Source organism: Mauremys mutica, chromosome 2 (assembly GCF_020497125.1).
Source record: "Mauremys mutica isolate MM-2020 ecotype Southern chromosome 2, ASM2049712v1, whole genome shotgun sequence".
Lineage (NCBI taxonomy): Eukaryota > Metazoa > Chordata > Testudines > Geoemydidae > Mauremys > Mauremys mutica.
In genome coordinates, this window is record NC_059073.1 from 250,140,025 (window position 1) to 250,156,311 (window position 16,287).

The 16,287-nt window shown below is 43.3% G+C and overlaps 1 protein-coding gene across 8 annotated transcripts in view; it reads left to right on the plus strand.

Annotated features, from left to right (window-relative positions):
• The window catches only part of CDK6 (cyclin dependent kinase 6), a 180,068-nt gene that overhangs the window by 122,357 nt on the left and 41,424 nt on the right, over nucleotides 1–16,287 (plus strand). The gene's annotated exons all lie outside the window — the stretch shown is intronic.

Here is a 16,287-nt window from a genome sequence, read left to right on the forward strand (position 1 = left end):
ATTCACTCTAATTTAAGGTTTTGCGTGCCAGAAATACATTTTAACATTTTTAGAAGGTCTCTTTCTCTAAGACTATTAACATATAACTAAACTATTGTTGTATGTAACGTAAATAAGGTTTTTAAAATGTTTAAGAAGGTTCTTTTAAAATTAAATTAAAATGCAGAGCCTCCAGGACTGGTGGCCAGGACTGGGGCAGTGTGAGTGCCGCTGAAAATCAGCTCGTGTGCCGTCTTCGGCACCCGTGCCATAGGTTGCCTACCCCTGGTTTAGAATAATGTAAGAGAATTAAGGTGTTTGTTTTCTTGTAAGCTTGTATCCCTGTATTAATGTTTTAATTTTAGATAAACTTTTGGTGGTGAAACATTTGGCTTGATTTCTTTAAAAACAGAAATAAATGATGACTGTTATCATTGTAGAGCACATCTCTGTTAAATGCCATTATTTTATCTGCAAAAAGAACAAGGAGTACTTGTGGCACCTTAGAGACTAACAAATTTATCTAAGCATGAGCTTTTGTGGGCTAAAATCCACTTCATCGGATCCATGCAGTGGAAAATACAGTAGGAAGATATATATATACACACAAAGGACATGAAAAAATGGGTGTTGCCATACTAACTATAACGAGAGTAATGAATTAAAGTGGGCTATTATCAGCAGGAGGAAAAAAAACTTTTGTAGTGATAATCAGGATGGCCCGTTGACAAGATGGCGTGAGTAACAGTAGGAGGAAAAAAATTAGCATGGGGAAATAGGTTTTACTTTGTGTAATGACTCATCCACGCCCAGTCTTTATTCAAACCTAATTTAATGGTGTCCAGTTTGAAAATTAATTCCAATTCTGCAGTTTCTCGTTGAAGTCTGTTTTTGAAGTTTTTTTGTTGGAGTATTGCGATTTTGAAGTCTGTAATTGAGTGACCAGGGAGGTTGAAGTGTTCTCCGACTGGTTTTTTGAACATTATAATTCTTTACGTCTGATTTGTGTCCATTTATTCTTTGACCAAACCGGACAGTCTCTACGCAAATGTACATGGCAGAGGGGCATTGCTGGCACATGATGGCATATATCACATTGGTAGATGTGCAGGGGAATGAGCCTCTGATAGTGTGGCTGATGTGATTAGGTCCTATGATGGTGTCCCCTGAATAGATATGTGGACAGAGTTGGTAATGGACTTTGTTGCAAGGATTGGTTCCTGGGTTAGTGTTTTTGGTGTGTGGTTACTGGTGAGTATTTGCTTCAGGTTGGGGGGCTGTCTGTAAGCGAGGACTGTCCTGTCTCTAACACACTGTGACTTCAGTATGGAGATGCTGACTGCCTTGCTAAGGGGACGAGCACTCTCATTCCCATTTACTATGGAAATCAGTGGGAGTAGTCCCATTGGATTCCATGGGTTTTGGATTAGGCACTATTGCCTAGAGTGACCAGACATCCTGATTTTATCGCAACTGTCCCGATATTTACTTGTTTGTCCTGTGTTCCGACCGAACATCGGTTGGGATGCAAATTGTCCCGATATTTTGCCCTCCAGTGCACAGGCGGAGGGGACTCGTGCTCCCCCTGCCCCAACTCCACTCCGGCCCCGCCCCAACTCCGCTCCTCCCTCCCCCATTGGATCCCTCCCCAAATCCCCGCCCTGGCCCCACTCCCAGCCCCAACCCCTCACTGCCCTATTGGATCCCTCCCCAAATCCCCGCCCTGGCCCCACCTCTTCCCCATGCCGCTTTCCTCCTCCTCACCCCTCCCTCACACACTTGCGCTAATCAGCTGTATAGCGGCACTAGCGCTGGAGGGAGGGGGTAGAAGCAGGATGTGGCAGCCAGCTCAGGGGAGGTGGAGGCAGAGCGAAGGTGAGCTGGTGTGGGGGGGCAGGGCGTGGAGCTGCCATGGGTGCTCTGCCCCCACCAATTTTTCCTGTGCTCCGGCAGCTCTTGGTTTTTTTTTGTTTGTTTGTTGGGGGGGTGTTTCTTTTGTTTTTGTTTTTTCCTCCACCGCCGGCTCTTGGGTTGTTGTTTTTTTCTTTTGTTGCTCCGCCGGCACACACACACACACACACACGTCCCGATATTTCACATCTCTCATCTGGTCACCCTAACTAGTGCCACATCTCCTATTTTAGATGCTGTTTCAAGATCTTTATTTTTGTATAAAGATAGATCACTATGCAAGTAAAGTTTCATTCAATGACTCAGAAACAAAGTTGCTAGGCACTCTGCTTATTATATCCGTATATAATTCAAAAGAATTCTTTGAAATATGCTAAATGGAAAGAGATTTCTTTGTATGCGTTTTGAGGTAAGCACTGAATTCTAACCAATGGTTAAAGCATTACCTCATATTCAGAGCTAGTTTTCTTTTCTAGTAGCAGTTACAGACAACTGTCTAATCCACAAAAGACTCTTGAGGTGAAAGCCACTATGTCTAGGTAAAGTGCCTTCCGTTTGTATTTATATATATATATATATACACACACACACACACTAACAACGGATGTACCTAGAAATATTCTACATCAACATCATCATACTAGGTAACGTGGCTCTTCCTAGAAATAAAACACACAATTCTAATTAATTTTGTGTGTAAACCATCAAAGCAAATGAATGTCTCCTTTATTCTCACATTATCTTTCAGTAGTTTTTGAGGTTTGTTTCTTTATTTCCAAGGCACAAATATCTTAACATCAAAAAGAAGAGAACCCATTGAAATAGGAACCTAATAGTGAGTCGTATATGTGGTCCGGAGTTATCTCTTTTTTTTTATTTAAGTGGTTTTTTTCTTGTTGGTTTGACCAATAAAATAATTATTATGTTATTAGTTATTATGTAATAATAACAAAAACAACCCTGTCTCACTTCACAAAATCAGTTAATTAAACAGACATCCAAACATGAAACACAAGTGAAAATATCATTGAAATTACCATTACTGTATACTATGCCATCAGACACATGTACTGATATATTTTAACCTCTTGAGGAACAGGCGATTTATAGAATCATAAGACTGTAAGAGACCTCAAGAGGTAATCTAGTCCAGTCCCCTGCACTCATGGCAGGGCTAAGTATTATGTAGACCATCCCTGACAGGTGTTTGTCTTACCTGCTCTTAAAAATCTCCAATGATGGAGATTCCATAACCTCCCTAGGCAATTCATTCCAGTGCTTAATGAGCCTGACAATTAAGAAGTTTTTCCTAATGTCCAACTCAAACCTCCCTTGCTGCAATTTAAGCCCATTGCTTCTTGTCCTATCCTCAGAGGTTAAAAGGAACAGTGTTTCTCCTTCCTTGTAACAACCTTTTACGTACTTGAAAACTGTTATCATGTTCCCTCTCAGTCTTTTCTTTTTTCAGACTAAGCAAACCCAGTTTTTTCAGTCTTTCCTCAGAGGTCATCTTTTCTAGACCTCTAATCATTTTTGTCGCTCTTCTCTGGATTCTCTCCAATTTGTCCAAATCCTTCCTGAAATGTGGCGCCTAGAACTGGACACACTACTCCAGTTGAGGCCTAATCAGTGCAGAGTAGAGCGGAAGAATTACTTCTTGTGTCTTCCTTACAATACTCCTGCTAATACGTCCCAGAATGATGTTCGCTTTTTTTGCAACAGCATTACACTGTTGACTCATATTTAGCTTGCGGTCCACTATGACCCCCCAGATCCCTTTCCGCAGTATTCCTTCCTAGGTAGTTTCCCATTTTGTGTGTGCGCACCTGATTGTTCCTTCTTTAGTGGAGTACTTTGCATTTGTCCTTATTGAATTTCTATTTACTTCAGACCGTTTCTCCAGTTTGTCCAGATCATTTTGAATTTTAATCCTATCCTCCAAAGCACGTGAACCCCCTCCCTGCTTGGTATTTTCCACAAACTTTATAAGTATACTCTCTATGCCATTATCTAAACCATTGATGAAGATACTGAACAGAACTGGACCCAGAATTGATCCCCCCGCGGGACCCCACTCGTTATGTCCTTCCAGCATGACTGTGAACCACTGATAACTACTCTCTGGGAACAGTTTTCCAACCAGTTTTGCACCCACCTTATAGTAGCTCCATCTAGGTTGAATTTCCCTAGTTTGTTTATGAGACGGTTATGCGAGACAGTATCAAAAGCTTTACTAAAGTCAAGATATACCATGTCTATCACTCCCCCACTCCCATCCACAAGGCTTGTTACCCTGTCAAAGAAAGCTATCAGGTTTGTTTGACATGATCTATTTATTTATTTATTTATTTATTTATTTATTTTTGACAAATCCATGCTGACTTTCACTTATCACCTTATTATCTTCTAGGTGTTTGCAAATTGATTGCTTAATTATTTGCTCGATTATCTTTCCGGCTACAGAAGTTAAGCTGACTGGTCTGTAATTCCCTGGGTTGTCCTTATTTCCCTTTTTATAGATTGGCACTATATTTGCCCTTTTCCAATCTTCTGGAATCTCTCCAGTCTTCCATGACTTTTCAAAGATAATCGCTAATGGCTCAGATATCTCCTCAGTCAGCTCCTTGAGTATTCTAGGATGCATTTAATCAAGCCCTGTTAACTTGAAGACATCTAATTTGTCTAAGTAATTTTTAACTTGTTCTTTCCCTATTTTAGCCTCTTCTGATCCTACCTCATTTTCACTGGTATTCACTATTTTAGATGTCCAGTCACCACCGACCTTCTTGGTGAAAACCGAAACAAGTCATTAAGCTCCTCTCCCAATTCCACATTTTCTGTTATTTTTCCCCCTTCATTGAGTAACGGGCCTACACTGTCCTTGGTCTTCCCTTGCTTCTAATGTATTTGTAGAATGTTTTCTTGTTACCCTTTTTGTCTCTAGCTAGTTTGATCTCATTTTGTGCCTTGGCCTTTCTAATTTTCTCCCTACATACTTGTGTTAATGGTTTATATTCAATGGTAATATGACCTAGTTTCCACTTTTTGTAGGACTCTTTTTTTATTTTTATGTATGTAATCTGCCTAGAACCAAGAGTAGAATAGAAGTACTTTCTGAAAGCCCATTGGAGCAATTTGATTCACCCATCCCATAAAAGGAAAAAAGATTTTAATACTTCTATAAAAAGATGTAGTATGAAGGTTGCATTTCACCAGTGAAGGAACCTTACTCACCAACAATACCTATAATTCTAATGGCATCAAAGGCAGATGGGTAATAATGGAAGATCTATCACTTCGAGAATGAATTATACAAGCCTAAATGTTTATCCAATACTATAGTAAAATCTGGAAACTCCAGAATATGTTGTGCAGGGAATATTATCTGTCACCTTAACTACATGATGGATAGGATATTATGATGATTTGTACTTTTGAGGGATTCATACATTCCAAGACCAGAAGGGACTATTGTGATCATCTAGCATGACTTCATGTATAACACAGATCACAGATCTTCCCCCAAAATAATTCTGAGAGCAGATCTTTTAGCAAAGCATCCAGTCTTGATTTTAAAATTGTCAGTGATAGAGAATCCACCAGAACACTTGGTAAATTGTTCCAATGGTTAATTACCCTCACTGTCAAAAATGTACACCCTATTTCCAATCTGAAATTGTCTAGCTCCAACTTCCAACCATTGGATCATGTTATACCTTCCTCTGTTAGATTGAAGAGCCCATTATTAAATATTTAAATACCCCATGTTGGTATTATAGACAGTGATCAAGTTACCCCTTAACCTTCTCTTTGCCAAGCCAAATACATTGAACTCTGTGAGTCTATGATTATAAGGCATGTTTTCTAATCCTTTAAACATTCTCATGGCTCTTCTCTGAACCCTCTCCAATTTGTCAGCATCCTTCCTGAATTGCGGGCACCAGAACTGGACACAGTATCCCATTAGCGGTCACATCAGTGCCAAACGCAGAGGTAAAATAGAGTCTCTACTCTGTCTCGAGATTCCCCTGTTTATGCATCCCAGGATCACATTAACTCTTTTAGCCACAGCATCATGCTGGGAGATCCTGTTCAGCTGATTATCCACATGACTCCCTAATCTTTTTAAGAGTCACTGCTTCTCGGATTAGAGTTGCCCTTTCATGTAAGTATGGCATATATTCTTTGTTCCTAGATGTATACATTAGACATATTAAAACACATACTGTATGCTTGCTCTGAATCAGAACTACTCCCCCAGTTTTTGTGTCATCTGCAAACTTTATCAATGATCATTTTATGTTTTCTTTCAGGTCATTGATGATGATGTTAAATAGTATAGGGCAAAGAACCAGATCCTTGCGGGACCATACTGGAAACATGCCTGATTGATGACAATTCCCCATTTAAAATTATATGTAGAGACCGATCAGTCAGCCAGTTTTTAATCCACTTAATGTGTGCCATGTTAATTTTATATCATTCTAGTTTTTAATCAAAATGTTGTGCAATACCAAGTCAAATGCCTTATCAAAGTCTAAGTATATTATGGCAACACTATTACCTTTATCAACCAAACTTCTAATCTCATCAGAAAAAGATATCAGTTTCATTTGACAGGATCTATTTTCCAAAACCCTTGTTGATTTGCATTAATTATATTAGCCTCCCCTAATTCATTAATCATGTGAGATTAATCAAGAGATTCGATTAGACAGACTCTCAGCCAAGAGAGCCCCCTCTTTCTTAATAAACCTAGAATACTCAATAAAAGTTGGCAGAAGATGAGGGTAAAGTATAGAGAAAATCACTCCGTACATAAAGACTGTTTATTTCCCTTCCATACTGCAGGTGCTGACACATGAACAGATTAATTCTTGGTTCTTAAATGATTCCTTAAGACCATATTTTCATCAAATTAGGTAATACTGTGTTGTAAGAGCACACACCCATTTTTAAACATATTTAGTTAGGAAATCACATCCATCCTTCTTATTTGTTTCAGTAGAGCTTCAGCAGAGCCCTCCTAAAAGGCAAGGAACATGCATAATGCAGAGAGAGGATAGTTAAGATTGAAGCCAGGTTCCATGTCAAGCCTTACTTTTAGCACCCTATAACTCCATCTAGTAAAAGTGATTTGTCCTGAAAATTGTCATGGTTACTCATAAGGCTATGGAGAAATTTTCTGCAAAGTCTGAAGAAAATTGGTCAAGCTTTACAGGTCATTAAAAATCATCCTGAATATGAAACCGCTCAGTAGGAGATCTGTAGTAAAGTTTCAACCATGTTCCACTGTAAATCCAACTGAACAGTTGGGAATAACACCGGAGATGATTTTTAGTTATTATGGGAAACCATGAAGCCAATATTGAGATGGCTGTATAATCTCATTCTTCGTACAGAAGAAACTAGAGCTAAAAAAGATGTCTCAGCTCAGAGATAAATCCTATGAGCAAGAACTGAGCTAAATAATTTAGTCTTAGAGCCACATTAGAGATCTTCTGTGTCTATAAAAGTTATCTTGCAGATTCTTTCATGAAACAGAAATGTTTCAATCATGGGTAGCAGGTATCATAGGCTGGGGAGCGGCTATTCCTCCCCAAAGAGCCAGGTGTGGCCCCTCCCATGCTCCGCCCCAGGCCTCCTCCTGCTTCCCAGTCAGCATGGCTTCAGTCCCTGTGCATGGTGGCCTTGGCTTGGGTTGTGGCTGTGTCACCAGCCATCACAGCACTCCACAGCTGCGGCCGCACTGCCCACCTTCCTGGTGCTCTGGGGCTTTGGTGGTGCTGGGGCCACGCCGCCCACCCTCCCAGCACTCTGAGGCTGCAGCCACGCCGCCTGCCTTCCCAGCGCTCCGCGGCTCGGACCTTGCCACCTGCCCTCCTGGCGCTCCATGGCTGGGGAGACAGGGGCCGTGCTGCCTGCCCTCCCGGCGATCTGGGATGGGGGGACAGGGGCTGCGCTGCCTGTCCTCCCAGTGTTCCGGGGCTGCAGCCATGCTGCCCACCCTCACGGTGCTCTAAGGCTGGGGGGTTGTGGCCGTGTCACCCGCCCTCCCTGTGCTCCCTGGGGGCCTTGCCTGAGGCAGGCACTGGTGGTGGGGGGGCCTTGCGGCTCCGGCAGGGGGTGTGCAAAAGGGGCAGGGCCTAGGTCAGAATATGCGGGGCAGGGGGCTAGCCTTCCCTAGCCAGCAGTTCATGCACTGCACATGGTTAGTATAGGGAAATGAGCTAGAATGGCTATAGCAAGTTAGGAAAAAAAGGCACAAGTGTCATTCACTAAAAACATTGTAGCCACAATCACAAAAGCAGAAGACACAGAAGAAGAATTTTGCTAGTATTAAATGAAACTCTTTAAGAATGAAATTAGTCCTGAAGGGACCTGTAAAATGGATAACTGTGTAAAAATATCAGTGTCTCTAAATTCTCAAAGGAGATTGAGAAGACATTTAATGCTTTCATTGACCTCCATGTTTACAAAGACATACAGACATAACTACATAAGAACACAAGAATGGCCATACTGGGTCAGACCAATGGTCCATCTAGCCCAGTATCCTGTCTTCCGACAGCGGTCAGTGCCAGGTGCTTCAGCGGGAATGAACAGAACAGGCAATCAGTGAGTGATCCATCCACTGTTGTGCACTCCCAACTTCTGGCACACAGAGGCTAGGGACACTCAGAACATGGTGTTGCATCCCTGACCAGACTGGATAATAGCTATTGATGGACTTATCCTCTATGAACTTATCTAGTTCTTTTTTTAACCCAGTTATAGTTGTGGCCTTCAGATCATCCCTGGCAACAAGTTCCACTGGTTGACTGCGTTGTATGAAGAAATACTTCCTTTTATTTGTTTTAAACCTGCTGCCTATTAATTTCATTGGGTGACCACATAACATGAGAACTAGGGGAAGGAGTAAATAACATTTCCTTATTCACTTTCTCCACAACATTCAAGATTTTATAGACCTCTATCATATCCCCTCTTAGTCATTTCTTTTCTAAGATGAAAAGTCTCCTTTGTTTTAATCTCTCCTCATGCGGAAGCTGGTCCATACCCTGAATCACTTTTGTAGCCCTTCTCTGTACCTAATGTATCTTTTTTGAGATGGGGTGACCAGATCTGCATTCTATATTCAAGATGTGGGTGGACTATGCATTTATATAGTAGCATTATGATATTTTCTGTCTTTCCTATCCCTTTCCTAATGGTTCCTAACATTGTTAGCGTTTTTGACTGCTGCTGCACATTGAGCAGATGTTTTCAGAGAACTATCTACAATGACTCCAAGATCTCTTAAGCAGTTCCCGGAAGCAGCAGCATGTCTCTTCTCTGGCTCCTACGTGGAGGCGCGGCCAGGTGGCTCTGCACATTGCCCCGTCCACAGGCACCACCCTTGCATCTCCAATTGGCCGCAGTTCCCGGCCAATGGGAGCTGCAGGGGCAGTGCTTGGGGTAGGAGCAGCGTGCAGAGCAGAGCCCCTTGGCTGCCCCTACACATAGAAGCCAGAGGGGGGCCATGCTGCTGCTTCTGGGAGCCGCGTGGAGCGGCTCCTGACCCTGCTCCCCAGCTGGAGCACTGGTTGGAGTCCCATACTCTGTTCCCCAGCGGGAGCTTGAGGGCCGGATTAAAACGGCTGGTGGGACAGATTTGGCCCACGGGCCGTAGTTTGCCCACCCCATGACTAACAGATAAAGTATTAGTTTCATGCTCTAGTCCACCTGAGCATCTGATTGATGAGAAAGCAAAGGGCAGCTGGACAAGATGGGGGGAGGGATAGCTCAGTGGTTTGAGCATTGGCCTGCTAAACCCAGGGTTGTGAGTTCAATCTTTGAGGGGGCCACTTAGGGATCTGGGGCAAAAATTGGTCCTGCTAGTGAAGGCAGGGGGCTGGACTCAATGACCTTTCAAGGTCCCTTCCAGCTCTAGGAGATTGGTATATCTCCTATTACTATTATTATGACAACAGCCATTTGGCATGGGAGGGTTTGAATGCAGCAAGAGGAAGGGAAGAAGACTGGGTGAAATTATGGAGAATCAAAGGGAAGGTGGTGGGGGTGTCAGATTAGAGAAAGTGAGGGAGGTAAGAGTAGGTGGGAAGTGGCAAGGTTTGAGAGAGTATTCGCCTGGAGATTTGTGTAGGGGCAGAAGAGGTGTTCTGAGTAGAAGAAGCAAGGGAGAAACTGGCATATGGAGGGAAGGCAGAGCCAAGGGAGAGGAACTGGAAGGTGACATTGGAAGGACCTGGAAGACCCTAAGGAAGGAGGAGCTGAAGAAACCAAACAGACTGGGAAAGAAGAGAGGCAGCTGAAGAGAGGAGCTTGTTAAATCAGAGGACTGAAGTTGAAACAGGATCACTGAACCCCCCCCTTGCTACAATTGTGGCCCCAACATTCCATTTTAGTGGTGTCAGGTATAAAGGGTTAAGCATAGTTGAGCAACACATGAAAATGCAGATGCATGCCTTTTTATGCTAAAAATGTTACTTTATCAAGCTGTAATGTCGAAGTTCTCTCTTTCTCTGTGATAGGGCCCTCCTCACTGATTATGTGGCTTACCTAAGCACTAAGACAGAGAGCAGTGTTAAGAGGAAGCGATGAGCTAGTTGTTCAGCTCACCATATCCTGTGTTCAGAATAATTTTCATTTCTACTTATCTGTAAATGTTAATGGAATGTCCACAAATATTTGCTTGGTTTCTATGGTGAGAAAGAGTGAGTGAAATTCTGTGTCAAAACCAAACTACAACATACTGTATTTCTTAAAAGAGGATCCCTAGCAAGATAGGCGTTATCTGTGGTTATTACTTATGTGCAAGTTGACATTTGATAAATAACAATCATTTTGAGATTCACATCTTGAAATTCAAACTTGCACGTTACAAACCCTGATATGACTTGGACCCTTTTGTAGGTAGATGGTAAAGATCAGTTTATCAGAACGCAGCCCAAGGCAAACAAGTTCCCCTCTCAGTATGAAGCAATCAGATATTTGTCAGAAATAAACTTGCATACCTCTTTTTACAGTGTATAATTAAGTTCCCAAATTATTAAGAACCAGATACCCCCTCTCTCTAGGTAGCTAGACATGCAGACGAACACATACGCACATACTCTTGTGTGTGTGCAGCACAGAGGGCAGCAAAGTTTCAGGGAAGTGGGCCAGGCGGTGGTCATGTGGAAGGAGCAGCTCCCATGCTGCATGCTTTCCCAGTCCTCTGTAAATAGCAGCGTCCCCTCTGAGTGTACAGTTCACATTGGCGCTCTGCTACAAATTGAGGTGTGTGGCCAGCAGGAAGGGAGCAGCTGCTGTATGTGGCATGCTTCCCTGGGAAAGGAACTGCAGTTCTGGGGTAAATTGTCACGGAGGTTAGTGCTGGTCTGACCAGCATTCAATCCTTTACCGGGCCCCAGAGCAGTTCACCGTCACACTGAGGGAGCTAATGGAATGGGAAACACCCAGTTTGGGAGTAACTTGTCTTTAAAAGTCCAGGAACTTAGAATAACACAATCACATTTTGCCATGAGGACCCGGAATTTGGAAATTCTAAATGAGAGACTGGTGGCAGCAAACACCTTTCTTCCATAAGGTCTAAATTCTTCACCTCCTGATCCAGCCAGGTGGCCCTTGAGTGTTGTCTGGACTTTTCCATGGCTGCTTGCATGACTGTGGCATTTGGAGCAGCATGGAAGAACAACTCCGCTCCCTTCATCTGGACAAAGTACTGCTTTTTTGCTCTCATAGTAGTAGGGGCATGCATGCGTCTGACGAAGTGGGTATTCACCCATGAAAGCTTATGCTCCAATACATCTGTTAGTCTGTAAGGTGCCACAGGACTCTTTGTTGCTTTTTACAGTTCTTCCTGGTTTCAGTGTGGCCTCACTGATTAGGAGTGCTACTCAGATAGAGCCTGTAGGTGCTGGACTATCCAATAGCTTGTGTTGGAGTCCTGGACCTCTTCTGAGGGGATTTGGAACTCTTCTCAGGCCAGAAGGTGGTAAGAAGGAACAGTCTGCACTGCCCCTTATGCCCTCAGCACAGCACATGAGGAGAGCAGGGTGGAGGTGCAGACCCAATGGACACTACTTGCTAGCATTCTCCAGTCTCAGACAGATAAAGCGCATGTGTATCAATAGTGGAAAACAAATAAGGACCCAGCACCTGAAGAAGGAGGATAGGGCTCAAGTTAGTGGCAAGACTCTCATTACAAGCTGCAGCCGATGCTGCCAGTACTGCTTAAAGATCCATGCCGACTGCTATAGTGATGTGCCAGGAATCTAAGACCCGGTTCACACTAAAATTTAGGTCAACCCAACTATGTCGCTAGGGGTGTGAAAAGTCCACACCACCTTTTGAAGCCCAGCCTACCTGTTTGATGCTTCACTTGGCTATGAAGGTTGCTTTCCTCATTGCCATCACCTTGGATGGATTGGTAGGTGAACCTTCCTTGCACTATAATTCATAAAGACAAGGTTTTGCTACAGCTACATCCAAAATTCACCGCCTAAAGTAGTGTATTGGAATTTCCACATAAACCAGACAATCCACTTAGCTGTGTTCTTCCCAAAGCCCCATGCTTCCAGCATAGAAAAGAGACTTCATTCCCGCCACATGATGAGCTTTGGCATTTTATTCTACAGAGAACAAAATAGATCAGAAAGTCACCTGGGCTGTTTCTTGCCAAAGCAGAACAAGCTGTTTCCTCCCAGAGGATCTCCAAGTGGATCTCTGGCTGTATGCTGCTTTATCTGCTTCCTCCCCCACATGGAGTATGGGCTCATTCGGCAAGAAAACAGACAGCCTCAGTAGCAGCATTCCAAGAAGTACCTCTGCTTGATATTAGCAAGGCAGCAACAAGTTCCCCCCACACATTCACAAGGCATTGTGCCTTAGTCCAAGCCTCCTCCGCTGATGTATTCTTTGGAATAGTGGTTGTTACAAGCAACCATACCACCTGCATCCTCACACCCTCCTCCTCTATGAGTGCTGCTTGTCAGTGACCCACACCAGAATGCACATAGGGATTGGCAATCAAAGAAAAAAGGAAACTTCTTTGTAACTGGAGTTCTTTGAAATGTGTGATCCCAATCTGTATTCCACTACCCACCCTCCTTCCTCTCTGCTTCAGATCCTCTCTGATTCATGGTAAGAGGGGGAACTGGAAAGGCGTGGGGCAGCTCCACCCCTTATACTCTCAGCACAGAGCAAAAGGAGAGCAAAGATGCAGGTGTGGCCCAATGGACACTACTTGCTAGAATTCTCTGGTCTCATGTGCATGGAGTGCATGTGTACCCACAGTGGACTACAGATAAGGACCACATGTCTTGAAGAACGACAGTTATGAAGGGTAAATAATTTTCCTTCATTTTGTGTGGGGAGGCCCACTTGGATCTCAAGTTCAGAATCTGCAAGACTTGGTCCTGTTTCTCCTACAGATCTTCAGTTCACACTGCTCCTCCCCTTCTGTTAGGTGACTGCCCCCACAGCTGAAAAAAAAAAAGAATATGTGGAAATTCATGACCCTAGAAATCTCTGAATTTTTTTAATTAATTTTTCCTATCCCATTTGTTTCTCCCCAAAGGCTGCAGGAGAATATATGTGCAGACAACATTGAGAAATACATTTAATATCATTAAACAAAATATTGAAAAAGGAACTCCACCTGATTCAGCATATTCCCTGGGCAGTCTTTATCAATGGTGTTCATAATGGCATCCTGACTGCAAATTAAAGTTCTCCTCCTTCGTTGGAATGAACTTCTGAGGGAGAGTTACCTTCCCCTGTACATATGTTAGAAAAGCATCCGTATTTGGTACCAATCAATCAGAGAAAATGAATGGGGTTACATTATACCCTCTTCTGTTGCTGTGCCAGTTTACATGAGTACGTATCTTGAAGTCAAAATTGGCTCAGCTCAGCTTTAGTTTGCACAAAGTTATTGAACTGTTTCAAAAATAAATTTTATGAATAGAGATCAAAGCATGTAAAAACAAATATGACACTTGTGTAAATATCCTTGAACTTCCCTCCTCTATCCATTCAACACCTCCAGACGCTGTCAGGGCATGTAATGATCGTAATAAATGTTGTATTTGCTTTTGTTTCAGCTGGTTCTGACCAGCAAATTCAGCTGATTACTTGCATTGTTATTTCTGCTTAGAGGACAATTATATTGTTATTTTAAAAACCCACCTTTGTCATATGCTTCTGAGTACTGGTCTTTAAATTCAGCACTCACCATTTTAAATAACACGTATTTTAAATCTATTTCTTTTACTTTGAAATTATTTCTTTTTCTGTATCTTTTTTAATTTCAGTTTCATAAGCCTAGAGAAACACTGCACTTTCCAACACACGTATTTTTGTATCTCAAAATTAATGCAATAATTGTGAGACCCCTGTTCCCTCTTTATAATATTGTCTGTAGTTTACAACTACAGCATACTATCAATACTGTATTGTCCTTCAGCTGAAGATCCTGTTTCTTTAGGGCTGGATTGTAACTGTACCAAGGCATAGGATAGAAACCAAGCAGACATGCCAAACTCGCGAAAGAAGTGCAGAAATTGAGCTTGGTTTTGGCTTAATTGGCTTGTGAGTTGCTTGTTGGTTAGTTTTTGGCTTGTTGCTTGTTTGGCTTGTGGCGTGTTGCTTCTTTTTTTTGATTGGCAAGGGGCAAACATGGGCAAGGGAGGGAGAGAGTCAGGGGTGCACAGTGGGCCCACCACAGTCCCAGACTGCATGCCAGGCGGATCTAGTCATATAGAGCAGTGGTTTTCAAAGTGGGGTGCGCGCACCCCAGGGGGTGTTCAAGACGATCCATTGGGGGGTGTGGTGGGAGGAGCGCCACCGGGGGGGGGAAGGGCGGCTGGAGGAGGGAGGGAATGAGCAAGCAGGGAAGATGTGTTCCTCCCCCCCAACCCCCACCGCAGGCAGGGCCACCCAGAACACAGGAGCTTTAGGGGCTTTAGGGCCCTGTGTTAACCTTGGCCTGCAGCTCTAAAGCCCTTTCGGAATGCAGCCCTGAGTCCTCCGGCCTGTGGAGGAGCAGGGGCAGCCACACAGCCAGTGGCTGGAAAGAAGCGGTGCTTTCCCCTCCCGCTGGCTGTGAGGCTGCCTCTGCTACTCCTGAGTCCTCCGGCCCGTGCTCATAGGGCTGCATTCCAAAAGGGGCTTTAGAGCTGCAGGCCAGGGCCCTGGGGCACCCTTAGCCCAGGGCCCTGCAGCCCCTAAAGCCCCTGCGTTTTGGGTGGCCCTGCCCCGGGGCGGGGGAGTTCCCAGAATCGTGGCCATGAGGGCGATACTGTGCTGCTTAGAGCCACCTGCATACCCCTTGCACCAAACAGGAGCTGCCCTAGGTAAGTGCTCTGCATCTCCTGTCTGCCCCAGCCTTGAGCCTCCTCCCGAACCCTAACTCCCTCCTAGACCCTGCACCCCACCCTGAGCCCCCTCCCGCACCCTAACCCCAATCCAGACATTCGAATCGCTGTATCATAAAGTATTAAACCAAGATTTTCAGAAATAATTAAGCATATTCAATCACATTGCTCTCACTAAAAATATTATTAATAATAATTTATTTTGTGAGAGCAAAAAGGTGTTTTGTACCGTTAATAAATAAAATACAATAAAAATATTTTAAAAATATTGTTTATTTCATCTTATCCTTTTTTAATTTCTATTATTGTATGTTTTATAATGTACATAATATATTAGTATAGTACAGGGGTAGGCAACCTATGGCACGGGTGCTGAAGGCGGCACGTGAGCTGATTTTCAGCGGCACTCACACTGCCTGGGTCCTGGCCACCGGTCCTGGAGGTTCTGCATTTTAATTTAATTTTAAAAGAAGCTTCTTAAACATTTTAAAAACCTTTTTTACTTTACATACAACAATAGTTTAGTTATATGTTATAGTCTTAGAGAAAGAGACCTTCTAAAAATGTTAAAATGTATTTCCGGCACGCGAAACCTTAAATTAGAGTGAATAAATGAAGACTCGGCACAGCACTTCTGAGAGGTTGCCGACCCCTGGTATAGCAGTACATGTATATAATTTATACATAAATAAATATACATATATTGGGGGTGCATGCTCAAAAATTTTTTACTGATAGGGGTGTGCGATCAAAAAAGTTTGGAGACCACTGACATAGTGTTGGGGTTCTTAGGGATTGGCTTGTTTTGGCCTTGTTTTGTAATGGGATTAGCTTGATTTTTGGCTTATTGTGAAAGTCGGGGTGCTTATTTACCGCATGAAAGTTGGCAACCGTGGAACCAAGCTGTGATTCTGAAATTGTGCCCCAGCCTTTTCAGACTCAGTCAGGGATGTAAGGGTGCAGACATGCTGGAAGGTTCATAATTTAGCTTTAGTCTTTAATGTGTACAGTTAGA